Source organism: Podarcis erhardii (genome assembly GCF_964252035.2).
Source record: "Podarcis erhardii genome assembly, chromosome: 8".
Lineage (NCBI taxonomy): Eukaryota > Metazoa > Chordata > Lepidosauria > Squamata > Lacertidae > Podarcis > Podarcis erhardii.
In genome coordinates, this window is record NC_138499.1 from 80,011,756 (window position 1) to 80,028,740 (window position 16,985).

General features: G+C 42.9%; 1 long non-coding RNA gene across 1 annotated transcript; it reads left to right on the forward strand.

Annotated features, from left to right (window-relative positions):
- The first annotated feature begins 11,081 nt into the window (after positions 1-11,081).
- On the forward strand, positions 11,082-15,515 carry LOC309348156. The gene is made up of 2 exons (XR_014159245.1): positions 11,082-11,450; positions 15,345-15,515. It is a non-coding gene; the product is annotated as an uncharacterized lncRNA (long non-coding RNA).
- The last annotated feature ends 1,470 nt before the right edge of the window (positions 15,516-16,985 follow it).

A 16,985-nucleotide genomic window follows, 5' to 3' on the forward strand; every position in this document is an offset into this window, starting at 1 on the left:
GGATTCGAACCGCCGACCTTCTGATTGGCAAGTCCTAGGCTCTGTGGTTTAACTCACAGCGCCACCCACATCCCCGGCATCTCTAGGGAGAGCTGTGAAAATGTCCAGCTTGAAACCTTGAAGAGTTTCTGTCAGCCAATAATGAGTTAGATGGACCAATGGTCTGGTTCAGTATAAGGTAGCTTTCTCTTCTGATCACTGGCATTTTAGGACTTTGTTTGGTTAGCATACTCATGTACTGATGTTTGAGAGTGGACACCTTGCTACCCCAAACCTCCAATTGCTTATCTCTAATTTGATGCCATTATGGTGGGGAAATAGGACCAACATCAAGCCAAATTTAGGGTTACTTTAATCTAGTGCTCCAAACTTGGGTGACCCAATTGGCAAACTATGCAAATAATTATGCAAGGCGGGTAAGGGGAAAAGTAAACCCATTTCTGATCTCAGAATGCTAATCGTCCCCTTTTTCTGCTATATCACTATTTGAAATCCTGTGTTGAAAATGTTACTCTGGTGCAGCCCATTTTTCCCACGTAGTTTCCCTGGGATCATTTATTGCAGAAGATGGCTGGTCCCAGGCATCAAATCATCACTGAGGAAAGTAACTGAACCTACAAGATTAATGCTCTCAACGGGAAGTCACCACAGAAGTGATGTACAGAGGACATTTGCAAGCAACTACACTCAAGGAGGACTGTAAGTAGAACACCTAGACTAGGCTTCCTCAATCTCGGCTCTCCAGATGTTTTGGGACTACAGTTCCCATCATCCCTGACCACTGGTCCTGCTAGCTAGGGCTCGTGGGAGTTGTAGACCTCTGGAGGGCCGAGATTGAGGAAGTCTGACCTAGACTCTCCTATTTGGCTTCCATGCTGATGTGGGCTACCATGTGACAATCAGCCAGTTTTCATGTTCTTATGTCTTTCTTTATAATCAAATAAATGTTGTTTTACTTGTGTATCTTCTGTGATGGCAGATCCTCCAAAAGTCCCTATTTTCCAGGGACAGCTCCGGATTTACTGAAGCCTTCCTAGTTTCAGATCTGGTCCCAGAATATTCCACTTTTCCTTAGGACATCACTATTTTCATCAAATAAATGTTGTAGGGTATGGTAGGACATCCCTATTTTGATTGGTCATGGAGTTCTGCAACCTCCCAAGCCAATGAGAAAAGTAAATATACAACTTTAGAAGACATCTGAAGGCAGCCCTGTATAGAAAAGTTTTTTTTCCCTAATGTTTAATGGTTTGTTATATTTTTATATATGTTGAAAGCCACCCAGTCGGATGGACGGGGTATAAATAAATTGTCATTGTTAAAGAATAGGACGTCCCTATTTTCATCGGAGAAATGTTGGAGGCTATGTGAGAGTGGGAACACAATTTCCAAAGACCAGCAGTAGGAAACTCTCTGACTGGTTCAAGAAGTAGCCAGTGCCTCACAGACCAGCTTCATAGGAGTCACAAAAAAAGAAGTTAAAATACAGTGGTGCCCCGCAAGACAAACGCCTCGCAAGACAGAAAACCCGCTAGACGAAAGGGTTTTCCGTTTTGGAGGCACTTCGCAAAACGAATTTCCCTATGGGCTTGCTTCGCAAGACGAAAATGTCTTGCGAGTTCCTGCGGGTTTTTTCCCCTTTCCCCCCCTTTTCCTAAGCCGCTAAGCCGCTTATCAGCTGATCCGCTGATAAGCTGCTTAACAGCTGATCGCTGAAAGCCGCTAAACCGCTAATAGCGCTAATCCGCTAAGCTGTCAATGGGCTTGCTTCACAAGACGAAAAAACCGCTATACGAAGAGCCTCATGGAACGGATTAATTTCGTCTTGCTAGGCACCACTGTACATGACAAGAAACTCAGAGAGAGCGTCCTTCATGCTTCCTGGGCCTGGCTTGGGTGTGTTGTTAGCCATTATTATTATTATTATTATTATTATTATTATTATTATTATTATTATTATAATATACCACCTTTCCCCCCAACATTTCCCCATATAAGGAAGGCACTTGTTTTACAGCCCTCCTGCCTCCACTTCTGACTTCTGATGCAAAAGGGACTATTACAGCCCTCTTGCTAGTTAACATTGATTAATAGTGCAAAAATGCTGCAAGATTTGGCATCCTTCTGTAGTCATTCTGCAGTGCCACAAAGTCAAAGCAATGTACTGAAGTATGAGGCCCAATACATATAAGAAAAAGAGAGGAATGGTAGCAATTTACTGGAAGCTGTTCTAGCAGAATCACTCTACATCTGAATTATTCACAAATAAAGGAAACCTCTGTATTAAAGTAGGCCATCCTGCCAAAGTAACAAGCTTCCCCTTTTTTGCTAGCTTTTGTTAGTTTTAATTTCCTGTGCTCCAAGTCTTTATAAATAAAATTGCCACTTGCTATTAAAAGAGAGAGAAACACACCAGAGCTGATTGCAATGAATGTTATTAAAGTAGCATTTGATCTTGGTTCAGAGTGTGGCAGTGGGCCTGTGTATTGATAATGAAAGAAAGAAACTCAGCTTAAGCCAGGAACAGCCACCATAGCAAAATGCATATTTGCTCCTTTTAAAAAAGATGATCCACTATATATTCTGCTCTGTCCCAACAACTAATGGATATTTCAAAAATATAAACAGGGACCACTCTCCTCATTGTGGACTTGCCTTACAGAGGACTCAGACTACCCTTTTAATGAGAGATGCTAAGAACTGAACCTGAGGTCATCCACTGAAAAGCTTGTGCTTTGTCACTGAAATATGCCCTTGCATACATTTTCCTCTTCCCCCTGGAGAAATGGAAGCAGAGCAAGGGCACAGGGTGGCATATCAGAGGGCTGGTTCAAACATAACACTAAACGACTATTGGTGCCACATAAATCAGACCTATGCTCATGTCCTTTCATTTCCCCTGTCTCTTCCAGTGTTGCAGAAAACCATAGATTACTGTTTCATCCAAACCAGACAAACCATGGTTTGCTCAAGTCAGTTTCAACTGGGTTTGCAATCGAACTTTGGGATTTGTGCAAACCTTTGTTTCCCGGTTCAGATGTAATGGAGAGCTATGGTCTGTTGCTCAACTGGATGTGCAAAAGGAAATCTGAGGGAAGCAACAGCACCGGGCTCATTCACATTTCACTAAACCATGGTTTGGTATTAAATCTGACCTTATCTCAAATCTGCCAGGTTCTCAACACTAGAAGACAGATTGTGTTCCTAAGTTTACAGTAAGCTGCTTTATACCAAGTTACTCTCTGGTAACTCTTTGTCTATTTGTCTTAGCATTGCCTTTTCTGACTGCCAGGTTCCCAGGCAGAGGTCTTTCACACCACCTGCTACCAAACCTCAACTGGAGAGGCCAACAACTGACTCTGGGACTGTCTGGTGGGAAATGAATTCTTCTACCATTGAGCTATGCCATTTCCTAGTTCTTTTTTGTTTTGTTTTATTATTCTATGCTGTGTTTTAGTACACAAAACCCAATACGATAACTTCAAAATCAAAAATCTGAAGCCCGTCCCAATAATCCCAGCCACCCATTCTCTCGTTTGCAAAGGAGACCTAAAGGAAATGGTTAGATAAAATTGTCTATTGCAGGCACCCCCAACCTGCGGCCCTCCAGATGTTTTGGCCTACAACTCCCATGATCCCTCACCAAAGGACCAGTGGTCAGGAATGATGGGAATTGCGGTCCAAAAGATCTGGAGGGCTGAAGGTTGGGGATGCCTGGTCTATTGAATAAAACAGCTGGAGATGCTACAAAAGAAAATTTGATAGTGCTCATTCCTTTTTCTAGATGCTACATATCTGCAGAGAAGCGGATGTTCCTGGGCTTTTAGAGGTGTTCAAGGTTAGCAAGACCTCAGTAGATCATATGCAGATGGTAAAGAACATCCATGTTCTATACTATTAACAAACATAATAATTCACTAAGCCATACTGTTTCAAAAGAGTCTTGCTTTTTGCTTTTTGCTTTTTCTCTTTTGCCCACATATTCTGTGTCAGCTTTTCCAAAAGGGCAACTTGCCAAACTCTCTGGTAACACTGATCTAATAAGTCAAAATCGTAAGGTTAAAATTAAATAAAAAAATAAATGTAGACCCTTTTCACAGTTCAGATATCAGGCGTCTACCTGCTCTCCCTGGGTTGCCCAGAGTGCCCTGGTGAGTAGCTGACTCTTTCATAGAATCATAGAATTGTTGATTGGAAGGGAACCCAGGGATCAAAACCCCTGCAATGCAGGAATCTCAACACGTTGTCCCCATCCAAATTTACTAGCAAAACTAAGATCCAAATCGCCAGTCAAATTAGGATAAGCAGGAGAGAAAGTCCTCTCCTCCATTTGGTGGCAAACTACTTCAGCTCAGACATTTAACTGAGTGGAAGATTTCTTTGTTCCATAAAGATGATCTTCAAAATCTTTCTAAAGCACCCTGTGAGCACATAACCAATAAGTGGCCAAAAAATTAATTGTGTTTCACATTCGTTAATTTTTGCCCAGTTTACAAAATAGAGTTGGGTTTGGGTTTTATTTTCGTCTCCAGAAAAGAGTTAGTTGATTATCAGCATCAAGTTAATTATCTAAACATTCATTTCACGAAACCTAAGTAGAAGACATTCAAAAAAAGGCTCTTGCAAGTTTCACACGTTGTCTACTTAATAGCAGCTTGCTGTTTTAAAAATCCATCCAACCAAACCATTTCTCAACTGAATAACAGCAATGTCTTTGAAATACCCCAGACGATACAAGTGGATGAGTGTTGGAGGATTCTTCCAGCTCTGTTTCAAATTAATTGCACTTGGCGATGTTCATTCCACATTTGAAAAATGAGAAAGCTAGCAAGGTTAGCTAACACATAAACAGAATAAGGTGCAAAGTTTTTTTTTAATTCTTTGACCTGCTAAGTCAATAACAATGTGATTCAATAATTCAGCTGTCTCACCTTAATTCAGTGGAGCAGAATACCAACTGAAGTAATTAGTCTTTATCTGGATGCAGGAAGAAAAGAGAAGCTTGAACTTTTTTTGGGGGGGGGACCAAACCTTTAGCGCTTCAACTACCAGCACATAAATAATTATTATGTATTTTGCAATGGATATTATGACAAAGGATTCATGGGGAAGTTTTCCTGCATGAGCTTCCTTGAAATGAAGGTGAAGGCACACAGAAGCATTGCTATGCAAAATGCCATATTGCAAGGATTGAGTGTCTATGAGTGTGTCAACCTCCTTTGTAACTGAGTTTTTCTGTTCTCATGCAGGACTAAGCCTTCAGCAAGTATTTGTCCTTCTCTCCAATACATACCGCAAAATAAACAAATGCACTGAATAATTGTATCATATAAACTGATCTATATCACCCTGCTACCTAAGGTTTATTTAACTGGAAGGATCAGGGACTAAATGTTGAACCTTTGGTATGCAATGTATGTCTTCTTCCACCACGAGGCCTCGCTCTAGTATCTAAAACAGTGCAAAGTACTACTAAGTACAGTGGTACCTCAGGTTACAGACACTTCAGGTTACAGACTCCACTAACCCAGAAACAGTATCTCAGGTTAAGAACTTTGCTTCAGGATGAGAACAGAAATTGTGCGGTGGCGGCGCAGCGGCAGTGGGAAGCCCCATTAGCTAAATGGTGCTTCAGGTTAAGAACAGTTTCAGGTTAAGAACAGACCTCCAGAACGAATTAAGTACTTAACCCGAGGTACCACTGTAATGCCTTCCATCAATGCAAGGATTTCTGCATCCGCATTCCTCCAATCCTTTGGAGAAGATTTGGGGAGGGTATGGGATGTGCATTGGTAAAGGAGAGAGGAAAGTCATGTGTCACAAGTGGAAATCCTTGCACTGTTGAGATATATCAGTTGGATACCACCCATACTCTCTTGTAGAGTAGACTATGTAAACATGTAGGCATCCATCAACCTTGAGAGACAATCAGGGCCGGATTTAGGTTTGATGAGGCCCTAAGCTACTGAAGGTAATGGGGTCCTTTATATGTCCAGCTGTCCTTTGTCAACAACAAATTGTTGCTGGTTTTGGTGTTGAATATATGCTATATGGTAATTTATGGATCTAATAGGTATCTAAAGCCATTTGCACATGCAGAATGTAGGCACCCTATATAAACCAGTGATATTTTAGGGAGCAGGTTAGCAAGCAGGGCCCATTACTTACATCATAGGAGCCTACACAACACAAAACACTGTTGCTGTATGTAGGTTTTATTTTATTTGTTTTTTATCTTATATTTTGGAAATGTACGTCCAGGGGTGTTTTCCTTTAAAAAATTTTGGGGCCCCCAAGAGATTGGGGCCCTAAGCTATAGCTTGTTTAGCTTATATGTAAATCCAGCACTGTCTCAGACAATGGATTGCACCTCTGGGGGTGAAGTTAAACTGCTGTGTTAGTAGCATCCGTGACCTCCCCAGGGTCCAAGCCTGGACATTGTGTATGGAGGTCCTGGACTGCCCTGCAGAAAGACACACACACCCCAGCCTCACTGATGTGGTCCAAAGGAAAGCAGAGCAATACATCTGGCACGTGCTTGGCCGCAAGACTTGCCAGAAGGAGCCGTGCAAGGTGCCATCCAGCCATCCTTGGGGCTCCACTCCTGATTTGTGTAGGCTTTACTCCTTAATCTTTTATTCTCCCAAAGGTATCTTACAAGGCAGCGGATGTTTAGGATCCTTCTCCTAGATGGGTTGCCTTCCCAGGTGGATGAGCCCCATCTGCCCCCTCTACAGCATGTGCAGCAACCACCTTCTTGTCCATTAGATGCACTACAGTGGTACCTTGGGTTACAGACGCTTCAGGTTACAGACACTTCAGGTTACAGATTCCGCTAACCCAGAAATAGAACCTTGGGTTAAGAACTTTGCTTCAGGATGAGAACAGAAATTGTGCAGCGGTGGCGCAGCGGCAGCCGGAGGCCCCATTAGCTAAAGTGGTACTTCAGGTTAAGAACAGTTACAGGTTAAGAACGGACCTCTGGAACGAATTAAGTTCTTAACCCGAGGTACCACTGTATTGGTCTCATCCGATCAATTTGCCGGAGCCTGTCTTCTCCTGCAGGAGAAGGCCCTAACTCATTGAGACCAATCAGCTACCCTCACCTGGTTTAGCCGGCCAGTTGAAGTCATTCTCAAAGTGTTGCTGCCGTCACATGCTGACAGCTTCTAGGAGCCACAGGTGAGAGCTGAGAGTGTATGGGGTGTTAGGAGATGGGTAGTACATCTGGTGGGAAATACATTGTGCTCCTTCTGGGGTAGTTTGTCAACCTTTGGTCCTCGCACTGCACTCAGCTCTCACTATGTAAACTATGGCTGACTTCTTGGAAGAGTTTGAGTTCCTCAGCATATTTGGTTATTGACAATGTATTCACCTGTGAGTCTGGTCATCAAAGCAGTAGCTTTTCCATCTGGGAATGATGCATAGCTTATTAATGATACAAAGCATCTTTGAAATCTCACACAGGCCTCATAAGAGGCAGCGCTTGCTGTGTGACAATAGCAAGAAACGGCAGCTTTCACTTTGGGATATCAGAGTTTCATAAATATAATGTGACATGTTTGCTTTCCTTTTCCTGAGATGTTTGTGAAAAACCCATCTGCAATTCCCCATCCACTGGAGAAGTGGCTCATATCTGATCTTCAGCAAAGCAGACTGCTGTTGGCTTCGGCCTCCTCTGCTAAGATCCAACAGCAAAAGAAAAGCAATGATGAAACCAATTAAGCATGAATGTGCACATTTCAGCAGCAGTGATTTCAGGATAGAGACATTGTCAAAGTTTGTAACCGTCGAGTTTGGAATTTGAATTTGTTCAGCTGGTAATGCCCGGCGATAAAACAAACTGAGCACAGTGTCGCCAGGAAGTAGTTTTCTTGCTCAGAATGTAAAACAAGTAACTGCAGATATCCAGGCAGCATGACTGGCCAGGCTGCTTTCTGGATATGTGATGAAAAGTTATTCAGTGTTAGCCCCTTGCTTTCACTGAAACCGCCTTGGGTTGCTGCACATAACACATACCCTCCAATTAAATACCCTCTATTTTCCCGGAACAGTCCTGGAATGAATAATAATAATAATAATAATAATAATAATAATAATAATGATTTATTATTTATACCCCACCCATCTGGCTGGGTTTCCCCAGCCACTCTGGGCGGCTTCCAACAAAATATTAAAAACAATACAGCGTCAGACATTAAAAACTTCCCTAAACAAGGCTGCCTTCAGTTGTCTTTTAAAAGTATTGCCTTGACATCTGCTGGGAGGGTGTTCCACAGGGCAGGCGCCACTACTAAGAAGGCCCTCTGCCTGGTTCCCTGTAACCTCACTTCTCACAGTGAGGGAACTGCCAGAAGGCCCTCGGAGCTGGACTTCAGTGTCCGGGCTGAACGATGGGGATGGAGATGCTCCTTCAGGTATACAGGACCAAGGCCATCCTGGCTTCTGATTTGATCTTTGAATGTCCCTATTTCCCCTGCCAGCTTCGCCAAACTCAGGGAGCTGAGGCATCCTGTTGCCTCTCCATTGCCTCTCCATGCCCACTGCCACTGGCCTACTCCCTTGGGCAGCTTGTAACAGCTGCTGGAGAGAGGCTGTGGCCAGATGCCCAGCCCCACATGATGCGGCAGCTCTGAGGTGCAGGCAGAGGGCAGGGCCGCCCTGGGTGGGAAGAAAGAAGGAGAAGAGCTCAAGGATTCTTGATTTTTTTTAAAAAAAAATTGTTTGTGCATCTGTGTCTAATCTTGCCCCTCTCTTCAATTTATTTGTAGGAAGGATTCTAAATTTGTAAATCTACCAAAGAATAAAATAAGATCAGTATTAAGGGGTGTGACATTAACATATGAGAATGCTGGAGTTGAAATAGTTAAACAGGTTACCCAATCAGGACCCGGGGGTGGAGTCAGTGGGACTATAAAACCAGCTCTGGGAGGGGCAAAGAAATGAGTTGGTTGGGAGTTGGGTGGTTGGTTGGAGTGGGAGTGAATTGGGATAGAGTCTGTGGGGAGGTTGAGTTAGTGTAGTGAAATAAGCTGAGTCAGGAACAGTTAGGGGCTAGGAAGACAAGTAAATATCTGAGAGGTGGTTTAGTGAGTGAGAGCAGGTAGCGGAAGTTATAGGATAGGCACCCTATGAATGTAATTGACCGATACTGTTTATGAAACCACACGCTTGTTAAACAGCAATAAATAAACAGAAGTTTATGTTCCAATTTAACCCTGACAGGACTCAGTATTGCACCAGGTAGGGCCTGGGTGGTGGCAGCGAGAAATAAAGTGGTGGCACAGGGATCAATAGATGGTGAAACGTCCGGGGACCCTGTGTGATCGCCACCAGGGGTTATCTCAGGATTGCGGAGGGAGTGGGTGCTGTGTCGAATTGGTGCAGTAACGGTGGAAATACTCTGTGGGGGGATAGGACAAAAAATGGGGGGACAAAGAGGGTCAGTTGGCAGGGGGCAGGGGGCAGGGGGCAGGGGGCATGTCCCTATTTTCATCTGAGGCATGTTGGAGGGTATAATATCAAGGTGTTGCAACCCTCCTCTGGCCCAAATTACTTCTTTGAAGTTGCTACATCTCCACTCATATGTGCACCTCACTCATACAGAATCTCCAATACAGTGGTACCTCAGGTTACATACGCTTCAGGTTACAGACTCCGCTAACCCAGAAATAGTGCTTCAGGTTAAGAACTTTGCTTCAGGATGAGAACAGAAATTGGGCTCTGGCGGCACGGCAGCAGCAGGAGGCCCCATTAGCTAAAGTGGTGCTTCAGGTTAAGAACAGTTTCAGGTTAAGTACGGACCTCCGGAACGAATTAAGTACTTAACCTGAGGTACCACTGTACAGGCTGATTCTTCCAGCCTTCCTAGCACCACGGCAAGCACAAGGCAGCACTGCATATATAAACACAACAGCTCATGCCAGACTTCTGCCCCAGGAAACCCTTAATTATTAATTATTACAATTCACCGGGAGGAGAAGCGAGCAAGCAAAAAAGAAACGCAACGTCACTTGCCCTCATTACTGGTCCTTCTGCACCAATAGCAGGGAAGTTCCTCCAACCGGAGGTCCACATTTATTTATTGTTTTGTGGGCAGCCTTCCAGAAGCCACAAGCCAGAGGTGTAAGGGCCAGAGGCAAAAGGGAACAGATAAAGTAAAACTTGGCTTTTGTACAGTAGGCTAGTTTCAGCGCACACTCACCAATAACTCTCCATCCAGGAAGCCAAGAAGTATTGTCGTGGTTCAGGGATACGTTGCAAGCTGACCCAAAACACTCAAGGGGAGAGCAAAGAAGGGCCAGTAAGAGAGGCTTGCGGAGAGTCCTAGGGGCCAGCCAGAGAGGATTGTGGGGGTGCATTTGGCCCTGGCTATGAAGTTTCCCATTCCTGCTCTTTACCAAGATTGCTATATACATTGCAGGGATAATGCAGGCCAGTTTGCTCACAAGGGCCTGCTTCTAGAATCATAGAGTTGTAGAGCTGGAAGGGACTTCAAGAATCAGCCTTCTGCAATGATGGAATCTCAGCTGAAGCATCCATGACAGATGGCCATCCAACCTCTGCTTGAAAACCTCCAAGGAAGGAGAGACCACAACCAGTGGCTTAGCGTGGGTTGTCAGCGCGCGGGGCAAGGCAAGTAATTTGCGCCCCCTAACCCGTGGATTTGCGCCCCCTAACCCTAACCCCCAGATGTTGCGCCCGGTGCGGCCGCCCCCCCGCCCCCCCATGCTACGCCACTGACCACAACCTCCCGAAGCAGACTGTTCAACTTAAAACAGCTCTTATTGTCAAAAAGTTCTTCCTGACATTTAGTCGCAATCTCCTATTTTATTTTATTTTATTTATTTTATTTTATTTTATTATTTTAAAATCGCAAAAAAATTAACAAGCTGTATTTTTTCTAGTACTTTTATTTCTGTTTTTATTTTTGCATACCAGTTATCACAGTAAAACGCAGTCCCCGCATTTGGGGAAATCGCAGGGGTCACCACACCCACAGTGCAGTGGATGAGCCTCACCCTGGGAAAACCTCCTTCATGATCAAGGTGTCTCCCCCCCCCCCCGCAGGTAAGTATCAGAATCTACTTTCTTGTAGCTTGAAGCCATGGGTTCGAGTCCTACCCTCCAGAGCAGGAGAAAGCAAGCTTGCTCCATCATCCGTGAGATAGCCTTCTTCAAATATATAAAGGACTATTATATCTCTTCTCCGTCTCTTTTTCCCCAGGCTAAACTTGCCCAACTCCTTCAACCATTCCTCATAAGGCTTGGTTTCCAGACCCTTGGCCATCTTGGTTGCCCTCCTCTGCACACATTCCAACTTGTCAATGTCCTTCTTAACTTGTGGCGCCCAGAACTGGATACAGTATTCCAGGTGTGGTCTGACCAAGACAGAGCAGAGTGGTACTAATACTTTCTCAGACTGTATTAAAAGCGTAGCCAGGGAATAGGTATGAATCTTTTCAATGTATGGTTAGGGACAGCATATTCTGGAAAGCAAAACCTTTTAACAATATGCAAGGCCTCCATGATTACAAAATTAATGCATTTATTAAGTTCATATAAATGTCACCTGCTGACCATCATAACCATTTTTCTTTAGGGAACATGAATGGACAGGCATTTATTAATTTAGCATGTACAGATAACACTAAATGCAGCAAGTATTGAAAAAATCAATGAACTTAAAAGTGTGTTTTTTTAACTTCTATTTTGCAATAAGCTGTTCTCTTTAGAAGGGCCTCTCTGCAAAACAGAAGTAATTAAACAAGATTTAGAAACTCATTTGTATTTTAAAACATTCTTAAATGGAGATAAATAATGTATTTTTGCTGGAGAAAAAACTGTACCAGCTAAATGTAATTTATTACTTTGTTTAGTTTCTCAATAATGTGCTGTTCATCAAAAGGCAGCAAGAAAAATCCATCTCCTGAAGTCATAATACATGTGCCGGAACTAATTGTAGCACACAGGAAAATCCATTTCAGATTCCAGAAAGTGTTTTCATGTCTGGAATATAAAAGAAAAACAGTTAAGCTCAAATATGTACACTTGAACCCAGTGCTTGATTTCTAAACAAAGACAAACTGGACTTCAAGCCAGCCTCATCCCAGATGTATTCTTATGATTATCACCATTGGTTTATTAATTGCCTTCCAAACAACCATATCAAGGCAAATTACACATAGGATTATTTAAAACAGAACACAAAGGCATCAAATACATTTGAAACAAAACCCAAACCCTAAGAACAAAGATATTCATGGTAAAGACCCATTCTGAGAGCAAATGTAAAATGCAGATATAAGTCCTAGGGGTAGAGCAGTTTGATTCAGTCCACAATATGCAAGGCCGAACACATCCACCCTTCAAAATCCACAGTTCTCCAATTGTTTGCAGTGCAGTTTTCCAGCCAAGTAAAAAAACGCATATACTATGGTAAAGTGTGCATATAAATGAATACATTTGTGAAAATAAAAGCAATGCCTTATACTAGGGGCAAATGCCTTGCAGCAATGTGTACATTAGAGGAAATTGCACCCCAAAATGTGTATATCATGAGGACTTTTTAAATGTGGAAATGTGAAGAACTAGATTTAAGATGGAGGAACAGAGAGAAGTTGAACTTGGCGTGTTTTCCCACCCCTGCATGACACTTAGTTATTGTGATTGTGCAATTTTAGATTATAAATGCAGGGCCACATTATTAAAAAGTGTGTGGGTGTCCCCTCTGCCTCATATTCTAGTTACTGAAAACATGGGCATGGAGATTTTTGACACAAGGCAAACTTACAAATATGCAGTTGCTCGTATCATGCATTTCAAAGGAGGTTGTATCACATGGCCCATAAAGGGAGCCAAGAGCAGTTTAAAACAATAAATACCAGTGTGATTCTTTGCATATCGACACAAATTTTAATTCTACAATATTCACTGGAGAATACTCCAGAGGTGGATTCAGGGCATTGATGGCGAACCTTTTAGAGACAAAGTGTCCAAACTGCAACCCAAAACCCACTTATTTATCACAAAATGCCAACATGGCAATTTAACCTATATATCTCATTTTTTCTGTGTGTTTCACGTTTCTTCTTTATGACTGCTGTCAGAATAAATAATCCTTCATTACATTCTTCATTAAATTATCTTTCAATTGATATATAATTTTATGGTATAACTCAGTGTTTTTTTTCTAAAAAAAAATATGTTTAAGGGTACTCTCATTTTGACTCAAGAAAATCACCACCAGGGGAAAAATAAATACAGTGGTACCTCAGTTTTCGAAGAGCTTAGTTCTCGAACTACTTGGAACCTGAACACTTCAAACCCAGAAATGAGTGTTCTGGTTTTGGAACTCTTTTCGGAAGGTGAACATGCTCTGTTCTGAGTATAACTTCCATTTTGACTTAAACCAGCTTTAGTTCGGCAACTGAGCCCTGGCTGAGCCAGAGTGAACAAGTTATGTTAGTGTTGGGGGATAACCAGCCTCACATAACCAACATGCTTAAGTCTAATTAATTCAGGAAGGGGTTAATTCCATAGAGTAAGCTGTCCTGCTAGACTTAGCTAGGTCACTCCCCCTCACCTTAGGAGGAAGGTAATCAAGCCTACTGTTGTACCTCAGTCCACCAGAGAAGCTCAGCAAGTCAAGAGGTCTGAGCTGGTTGCTCCAAGTTCAGTCTGCATGGCTCTAACAAGCCACTCTTATTTAGGAAGTTTGGAACTAATCAAGTTTTATTGCCTGTGCAACATTTTCTGAATGCTTTATGGGAAAGCACCTGAAACTGACCTTTGGAGAGTTTATAAGTAAATCATTTTTTAACTTACCAAATATGTGATGTATTTTTTTCCTATGCTAACTGAAGAGGGAAGTTTTAGAACTCACAAGGGCATATTTTAAAGGTTTAAGAGCCTCTATTTCCAGGTGTGATGGCCTGGGAATCGGATTCAGAGGCTGAACCTGAGGAATCCCAGCCTGCACAGGAGTCCCTGCCTCCAGGACCAGCTGAGCCGGGGTTGGGGCTGGGGCTTGAACCTGAAGGGCCCACACCTGTGCCGGATCCTCAGAAGCAGACACCAGCTGAATCTGCTCTGGCTCCGGAGGTGATCGAGGACCCATTGCCTGCAGGTGCTCCACTCTCAGCCCCGTCAGGGGAAGGTGAGGTTGCCTCTGGGTCTGGTAACCCTCCAGCCTCTCCTGAGCTGCAGAGGCTCAGGGCAGAGAGGCAGAGGGAACTAAGTTCTCGCAGGAGGAGTGCTCGCCTCCAGGCCAGGAGAGGCGAGTCACCTGTGGACCGGGGCCGCCCTATGCCTCGGGGCAGATAAAAGCCAGCCAGCCCCAGTCCCAAGTTGCGGGATCAACATTGTTGGTAGCCTGTTCCTGCCTGCACCCTGTCCTGCTCTTCTGCCAGAGTTCCTGACCACACCCGACTGCTTGCCTTGGACCCCGCTTCAGCCTTGACAGACAGCCTCCATGCCACACCCTCGACCTCAGACTGGACTCGGATCACGCCGCACGGTAACCCCCCGGGACCAGCACACCATGCTTTGCTGAATATTTTGTGATTTTCTATCTCTGCTGTGGTTCTCCCACCAAAGAGTACTTGCTCCAAACTTCTATTTTGGCATCCATAAGTTCTCCTTTTTGTACCTACATTTCTCCTTGACACCAACAAGTGTATATTTGGCTGAGCCGTGGTTAGAGACTTAATGCTGGCTGAGCCAAAAATCCACTGCATTCAAAGCAGCTCATTCCAGGAGAACTTGATATAGGATTGTCCCTCGTGTAACCCACATAAGAGTTGCCAATTCATTGCAGTTCAACTATGTGTTTAGACTTTTCAACATTATAACTGAGAATAATGCATTTCTGCAGAATGCCAAACAATTATAAAAGTTTGTTCCCCCCCCCCCAAAATGTGATACTTTATAATGATGACTTCACACACATCACACGCCCAATTGTTCCTGTGGTATACAGAACAGGGTATTATAAGTCCAACAGCTTTTATCACCTAATTCTTCACATCCCAAAATACATTTTGGACACAATGCCACGCTCCCATTTTCTCCACTGACATTTCCGAAACAATTCCACCAGCATAAAATTACCCAAGCAATCTGACAAGTGTAGATCTTGCTAATGTCTAAATTATTGTAGCAACGAGAAGCTGTGTGTTTTGTGCATTAAACTTTAAACATCATCCATAAAAGCTCAACTGCATGCCTGCTTAAATATGGGTTACGAAAATATCTATTATCAGAAAGGCTCAAATGGGATTTAACATTTGCTCTTCGGTTAAGTTGATGGTAATGCAGACTCCTTTTGTTTGTTTGGCTTTTAGGTGATAAAACTGAAAACATGAAGACAGCTTTAATTACAAGCATTCAATAATCCTACAGTATGTATGATAAAAAGGCACTGAGATTTGTTTTTAATAGCCCAAGGGGCTATTTTGACTTCTCTACTCATTTCTCTGTGTATTAGAAATGCATTATTAGTAGCGTTCACAAGATTGCTTAGAAGTCTGGGCTTTTTATCCTCCTCCTTTATTTTTTGTGTACTAGAATTATCTGGTTTTCTTTTCTATTCATGCATTTAGTTAGCCTGATTCCTTTCAAAAAGTGAAGTATCTTCAGTTAGAAGCTTATATATCTGAAATATTCAAGGAGGGTTGAAGGACCAGATAATTCAGTTCCAGTGTGTACTTTGGGCCAAACTACACATGAAATTAAATGTGCTTTTCAATTTCACATGCAGCTGGTGTGAAGACGGAATTAAACCCCTCCCCTATTGCGATCCAAACAAAAATCCCTCTTGCACATGAAGAGACTTGTCTGCAAGGGAGAAGCAAAGGTAAGAAACTTGCACACATGCAGCTCTGCAAAGCAGACTTTGTGCAGCTGAGGAATGCTACAGTGTATGGATGTCTAAATGTCTCAAGCTTCAGCAAGACCACGATAAAAATATTTTTCATTCATTAATTAAATGTTATCTTTAACTTATCACAGCCACCCCATCAGAGAATTTGATCACCTTTCTGTATTTATTACAAATGTTTTATAGTTTATCTCTTTCATGGAAGGACAGTTCTCTTCTGTTCACTCCCTGGAAGTACAAACAGTGCCTTTGAAATCAAGAACATTGTAACAAGCTTCCGTCGTTCTTAACAGTGGTCCATCAAGCCAACATCTGATGTCTTCCAGCAACCATCTCTCTTCGTTCTCCTAGGCAGTCATGAACTCTAATATAAGCCATGAGTGAGGCAGTCATTTTTCTTTCATTCAGTATTTGGATTATAGTTACCTAGAAGCTTTCTCCTGTGGCATAATTATGCCATAGGCTATAGGATCAATTTAGTTGTGTAAAGCCAGTAGACCTGAGAAGTTGGTAAATGAATGGAGAGCTGAACTTGAGGCAAAGAGTGAGTGGGGAGTAGAATATACCTAGCTGTGTGTGTGGTTTGGGAGCTGCAAGGCCAGGGGAAAAACAATGTTGTCCAGGGTTGTAAAGACTGCAGAGAGAATAATTGGGTGCACACTTCCCACCTTAGATCAAATCTATGCTGCCAGGTGCCATAAGAAAGCAGCAGAGATAGCGCAGGATAGTACGCACCCCGGAAATGATCTCTTTCAGCTTCCGCCTTCTGGAAGAAGGTCCAGGGTTATAAAGGCCAGGACTAGCCGCCTGAGAAACAGTTTCTACACAAATGCAATTCTGCTTCTAAACGCAGCATAAGGGGTCTCTATAGTATAGTGTATTTTATAGTATACTATAGTGTATTTTAAAATGGGGTTTCAGAGTTTTTAGGGGGTTTTGAATGTTTTATGTAGTTTTTCAATTTCATTGTTCTGTATGGGACGATGACAATAAAGATATCTATCTATCTACAGTGGTGCCCCGCAAGACGAATGCCTCGCAAGACGGAAAACTCGCTAGACAAAAGAGTTTTCTGTTTTGGAGGTGCTTCGCAAAACAAATTTCC